The 6,991-nt window shown below is 40.0% G+C and overlaps 1 non-coding gene across 1 annotated transcript; it reads right to left on the bottom strand.

Annotated features, from left to right (window-relative positions):
- Positions 1 to 1,435: 1,435 nt before the first annotated feature.
- On the bottom strand, positions 1,436 to 1,542 carry LOC148576602 (small nucleolar RNA R71). The gene has a single exon (XR_015902796.1). It is a non-coding gene; the product is annotated as a small nucleolar RNA R71 (small nucleolar RNA).
- Positions 1,543 to 6,991: the final 5,449 nt, after the last annotated feature.

The raw sequence follows: 6,991 nt of genomic DNA, 5'->3' as shown, positions 1-6,991 counted from the left end.
TTGTTCCCACTAACGCTAAGTTGTTGCTAAGGCAATTAGCAAGCAATTTAGGATTTGTGAGTTAAGGACACTTATACTCATTTAACTTACTTTTCGATGTGAGGGTTGATCAAGTGAGACTAATCCATCATAATTGTCATAGTTGTGGTTTCAACAAGGAAAGGACCCTTAGCTCACTCCAAGCCAAGGCTCTTTTTATGCTTTCAATCTTTCATACCTTTATATGTTGATCTCTTTATTACTTTACTTGTTTATATTACACAGTCGGTTCTTTAATTTCTTCATTAGTTCAATCATCACAATTTTGCATGTTCTTTTATTGCTTTATATGTTCATTTCTTCATTCACAACCCCTTGATCACTACAACCGAAATTGCACACTCATAGTTCTAAAGTGCTCCTAAGGAGACGACTCGAGAGTCTAATACTCTCGATTTTGAATTGATTTGGATTGTGACATCTTTAGGATAACAACTTGATTGATGGCTAATTTGTCGGGTTAGGATTATACTTACAACATTAATCCCATTTTGATAATCAAGTTCCTAACCCGTGCAATTGGGTGACGTCAAGTTTTGGCGCCGTTGTCGGGGAGTTCACTTTAGGTGCAATGAGTGCTACAATTTTTGGTTGTTGTAAATATGTGAATAGTATAAATATTTGATTTTTGGCTTGCTACTTGGCACTAATTGTAAATATTACTTTTCTCTTTGGTTAGTCTTAGTAGTCATTGATTGTTAAGTTGGTTCTTGTTTACTTGCCTATTTTTGTTTTGCTTTTCATAATTGCATGTTTTCATTGCCTCCTCAGTTGAATGACACAGTCGCTTCCAGACTCGAGTTTGGCCACTTTTGATCCAGAAATTGAAAGAACTTTAATTCGTATAAGAAAAGCTCGGCATCGGCTAGCTTTTGTGAATAGTGAATCAGGCTCCCTTGAGGAGCACTCCAATTTACTATCACCATCCATCCGTGACCATCATTCTCTGATCAACGAGGAGACTTTATATTCATCTGTGGGGAGTACTGAATTCTCTTTGAGTGACTCAGGTGACACCGTCATGGCGGACCCATCTCGAAGAATCACCTTGAAAGAGGCCGGAGCTCCTGATCTTAACTTGCAACCGCTTCAAATTTTGTATCCGGCTTTAAATCCTAATTTTAAGCTCAATTCCGGCACGATAAACTTGCTCCTCAAGTACAATGGACTACCTGGAGAGGATCCTCTGAAGCATCTAAAGGATTTCCAAGTTGCATGTGCAACTGCGAGAAGACATGGGGCGGATGAAGCCGCAATGTTGGTCTTCACTTTTCCTTTCTCTTTGGAGGGAAAAGTGAAGGAGTGGTTTTACACTCAACCGGGTGAAGTTAGATCCAACTGGGACTTGTTGCGTAAAGAGTTTTTTGAAAAGTTCTACCCTCCTCAGAAAACAGACAAGTTGCGAAGAGAAATCTCTTGCATTGTACAACGGGATGGGGAGACTTTGTATGAGTATTGGGAGAGATTTAAAAAGTTGCTGGAGGCTTGCCCTCACCATCGGATTGATGAGTTGGTACTTATCAGTTATTTCTGTCAAGGAATGCACCACCAAGACAAGCTTCTCCTAGATGCCATGAGTGGAGGTTCATTGACTAAAAACAAGACCGCTGCAGAAGCATGGGAAGTTATCTCAAACTTGGCGGACTCGACTCAACACTCAAGGGAAAGGAGTTCACAAACGAAAGCTTTGAGTGAAGTTTCTCCCTCCGGAGATGCTACTTTGACCAAGACCCTCGGTGAGATGACAACAACAAATTCCTCAAGCTTTGATAAATGCTTCACATCAACCTCCACGGATCGAAGGACCATCAAGGATATGTGGTGTTTGTGCTTGTAACACTCATTACACCGATGAGTGTCCTCAACTCCAAGAGGACACTACATTGGCGGTAGCCAACCCTTATCCACAAAGACCTAATTACAACCAAGGATCCTACCAACATGGAGGCAATCAAAACCAAAGGTGGAATCAAGCTCCTCAAACTCAACCCAACCAAAATGCTCAAGTCTACTACCATTAACATCCCCAAGGTTAACCACCATACCAACAACCATACCAACAACCCTCACAACCTCAACCTCAAGGAAAGTACCTACACCCACATGGTAGATCTAATCCTCCTCAAGTTAACCAAGCCCTTCCCTCCAATTAATCTCACATGAATGACACAATTCACACCTTCATGCAAGAACAACGAGAGTTCCATAAGAAACAAGAGGCGTATATGGCTACCATAGCCGAAACCCTTTCCCGTTTAACTCTCCCTCCTCAAACCGCACAAAACACCCAACAAGCTTCAACCTCAAGTAGTTTACCCTCCTAACCTCAACCCAACCCTAAGGGTAGCATTAATGCCATTACCCTTAGGAGTGGCACTAAACTGGATAAGAATATTGCTATGCCTACAAAGTTGAGTGAGGAGACAAACAATGGAGAGGTGGGAGATGAAGTGGAGGTGATGAGGGATAAAGATGAAAGTGTTGGTAAAAGAGAGGAAGAACCACCCAAGGTCAAAGAGCCAAAGAGAAAGACTTTGCTTGAAGAGCCTTTGCCTATTTCATTTCCAACTTTGGCCAAAAAGGCCAAGAAACAAGAAGAGCTTGACCCAAATATGGTGGAAGTTTTCAAGAAGGTTGAAGTCACCGTCCCCTCTTTCAAGCCATTCAACAAGTGCCAATATATGCCAAGTTCCTTAAGGATATTTGTACTCACAAACACAAGCTTGGCAACCTCAACAAAAAGCCGGTAGATGATTCTATCTCCTCTCTACTTCCTGAAAAATGCAATGATCCCGGCCCATATTTGGTTACTTGTTTGATTGGTAGGGTGAAGTTCATGGATTGTATGTGTGATTTGGGGGCGTGTGTAAGTATCATGTCACTCCCCATTTATGAGAGATTGAACTTGTCACCCCCTAAAGAGATCTGGGGCAAGGTTTGTACTAGCCGATAAAAGTATTGTGTCAGTTGTTGGGATTGCAGAAAATGTCCTGGTTAATATTCAAGGATTTCTCTTTCCAGTTGATTTTCACATTTTGGAGAAACCTCCCATTGACTCAAACAAGCCATCATCTATACTCCTTGGAAGGCCATTCATAAAGACGGCCCGTTTCAAGCTAGATGCACATTCGGGAGTCTATTCTTTTGAGTCGAATGGCAAGTTAGTCAAGTTCACTTTGGAGGAGTCCAACAAGCCCGTTCTTGAAGCGTATTCTATTTTTGGGTGTGACATAGTTGAAGATCAAGTCATTGAGGATGGCAAGGAGCATGAGGATGTTGCCAAGAAGTCAAGTTCAAAGGATCACACTCAACCCAAGAATGCCAAGGAGTTGGAGATTTTTCTCCTTGGCGAAGTTTCCAAATGATAATAAAGCCATGCAAGTCCAACTTAGGACTCTAAACCAAAGTGCTTGGTGGGAGACACCCCACCATGGTGACAGTATCACAATTCTATCTCTTGTTTATAGTCTTTTGAATTATTTGCTTTCTTGTGAAATAATGATTAGCTTAGGTTTGGTTTGATGAATTTTGAATTGTATAAGTTGATTTACTTGTGGACTATGAAATTGTGCATGTTTGTATGATTTGAGGGTGGTTTGTTGATATGCTAAGGGTAGGAACTTTAGTTTTGAAAAGAAAAGAATTTTCTGAAACAGGGCATCTGTGCGTGCACACCAAGCTGTGCGTGCGCACAAAACTGTGCTTTTCGCCATCTGTGCGGACGCACAAGCCTGTGCGTCCGCACACGCCTTGATATGCCCCCTAATCGCAGCGCCAGCACAGCTTGTGCGAGTGCGCTGCCCAGTTTTCTTTGATCTGTGCGAGCGCACGGCTTCGTGCGTACGCACACATTCCCTTTCGTGCTTCATCTGTGCAGCTGCACAGACGTGTGCTGTAGCAACCCTGATTTTCGAGTACACGAAATCTTTTCTGAAGGTACGGATTTTTCCGAAAGATCAGTAAAAGGAACACCTCTTCTGTATCATCAAGCATCTCAATCCTCATTTTAATTATGTCATCCTTAAGCTAGAATCTCTTCTAAGGCAAGCTCAATAACGCAATCACGAAGAACCTAGTTTTTGAACCGTATCAGTTAGGAGTTTTGATTCTGATTTTCATAAATAGTCTCAGTTTGAAGAACCGGACTCGATTCATGAGAGAAGAGAGATAATAGTATAATATTATCATTACACTGGTATTAGAAGATGCTTGAATGATATTATAAGGTTACCTGGTTTGTTTTAGTTAAAAACAGAAAATCGGTTTAACCGGGTTCACAGTTTACTGGTGCAGCTTAGCACCAGCACTCTCTGATGACTTTAGCAATGCTAAGGCCTCATTATAAATTTTTTACTCTCATAATAAATATGTTACTAGTGTCATTTATGCTAGTAGCTCAGAAAATAATTTTTAGAGATGTTTTTACAAGTGTTCTGATACATCTAGTTTTAGTAGTTATACACCTGAGATATTTTAATATTATTTTAATCCACCTCCAAGCCAACCAATCACAACTCACCTTACACCCCCAAGACACTCCAAGGCTGGTCATTTACTCCCTTTGGACGAAAATGAGAAGAGAGAAAAGAGAGAAACTTTCATGAACACTTAATCTTCAAAGCTTGATTTCTTCTGAACTAAAACTCAAATCAAAACTCCGATTTCACTAAAATGATCCTCTCTTCTTTCTCTACATAACCATATAACATATCAAGGATGAAAATAAGGTGAGATGGCTGTCTTCCTCCCTCTTCAATTCGGTTTTTAAGGAAACATGCTTAAACATGTGTTTTCTTGATGTTCTTCCTTAGGAATCATACTTAACTTGACTTGAGGGCCAAGAAACGTTAATTTCCAGCAACTCTAAGGTGAGAAATCCCTTCCTAACGTGCTGAGTGAGATTTGGTCAGTTGAGGGTTGATAAACCCCAATTTTGTGGCTTATATTGTCTAGAATTTGGGGGGTTTTGTCAATATTTTCCGCACTTATTCACAAGAAATGCATGGTTTTGTGTTCTCTTCCTAATATTTCTCTATGATAAAAACATACTTATTTTGCCTTAGAATTGCTATATTTTGATCTTCTTTTATTGCCATTCGATGCCATGATGTATTTGTTGAGTGATTTCAGAATTAATAGGGTAAGAATGGCCTAGAAGAGAGAAAGAAAGCATGCACAAAAGGAAGGAACATGAAGATTTGGATTTTGGGAACTTCAGCACCGGCGCGCACGAGCACTTCACGCGCACGCGTGGATGAGGATAGCTGGGAGCGGCGCGCAAGGATGGACACATCCGCGTGGGTCAGAGAAATCCCACCGACGAGCACGCGCACATGTCGCGCACGCGTGGATCACAAAAGCAATCGGCGCGCACGCACGCATGGCGCGCACGCGTGGAAAGCTGCACGTGACCTCATTAAAGGAAATCATGCCTGGCGATTTCTGAGGCTCATTAGGCCCAAATTCAAGTTGTTTCTGTATGGAAAAGACCCAAGGATGCTAGGGGAAAAGGGGGGATTATTCATTTTACACTAAGACACAAATTTAGCTAGTTTTTGGTTCTTTGTTCTTCTAGAGAGAGAAACCCTTGTTCCTCTCTAGATCTAGTTTTAATTTGATATTCCCTTGTTGAATTCTGATTTGGATCTTGTTAATTACTAGTTTTGATTGTTCTATTTGAATTCTTTAGTATAATTTTGCTTAGATCTTGTGTTAGTTTTATGATTTCTTGTCAATTGTCACCTTATACCCATTGCATGAATGTTATGAATCTTGACTTGTTAATGTTACATTGATGATTTCTATGATTAATTGTGTTGTTTGAGTGATTGTATGTTGATAATTGTTAGTGGGTACTTGATAGTTTCAATTTAATTATATTTTGAACATGTCTTTTGTTAATGCTTACCATGTGTTCGATGAATTGTTTACCTTGATTATGGAGTAGTTCTTTTTACTCTTGGCATAGGCTAAGGGAATTGGGTAAACTTGAGTCATTGGGTCTAATAGATTTGATGATTTGGGAACCCTTAGTGGTCAATTTGATAGCCATTGACACTAGCCTACTACTAGGTTAATTAGTAGTGAGGTTAGACCTTATGGGTTGATGTTGACCAAGCCATTTAATGTACTTCAAGTATAGAAGTAGACTTAATGAGTTTGGTTCCTCATAATTGTCAAGATATGATTATTAGACAAGGATAGTGACCCCAATTCCCATGTCTAGCCAAGAGTTACTTTTATTATTCATATTTGAAAACCCAAAAGTCTTGATTACTTTGTCTTAGTTATAGTTAGTTGTTTAGTTTGGTATAGAATTACATTGAATGTTATCTCATTAGTTTGGAATTGCTCATATCTTGCTTAGTTATTTGAATTAGTTTCTTGCAATTTAAGATTACTTGTTTGTTAAGATTCCTAGTCTAAATTCTTGCTCATGACTCACAACCCCAGATTTCTAACCAATGTTGAAGCACATGTTTGCCCATTCCTTGTGAGACGACCCGAGGTTTGAATACTTCGGTTATTTTTATTGGGGTTGAACTTGTGACAACCAATTGACCTAAACTAGCCAACCTCAGACCAAGAACCTAAAAACAACCATTATCAGTACACGTTACTATTCAAAAAATACATATAATAACAAACATAACCATTACTTGCATATACTGGCCAATAGCCACCTCACCGACCTCGCTTGCCAAGCTCACATCAGTAGATGATTGGCAAACATCATCGGCCACAGCCATAAAAGGAAAATCCCTACTCCAAACAGACAAACCATCGCTTTGATCAGTAGTCACATGCAGCTTTTTATGGTTATCCATAAACTTATGAATCTCTTCAATGGGAAGCTCATCACCACCATCATCTGATTCCCCAGACAGATCAACCACATCAGACTTTCTTCTCTTTAAAATGACCTTCTTCCTTTTCGGACGAGGTTGATTGA

This window comes from Arachis ipaensis, chromosome B1 (assembly GCF_059453495.1).
Source record: "Arachis ipaensis isolate K30076 ecotype BB chromosome B1, ASM5945349v1, whole genome shotgun sequence".
In the NCBI taxonomy this organism is placed as follows: Eukaryota; Viridiplantae; Streptophyta; class Magnoliopsida; order Fabales; family Fabaceae; genus Arachis; species Arachis ipaensis.
This window is presented reverse-complemented; position numbering and strand designations above follow the sequence as displayed.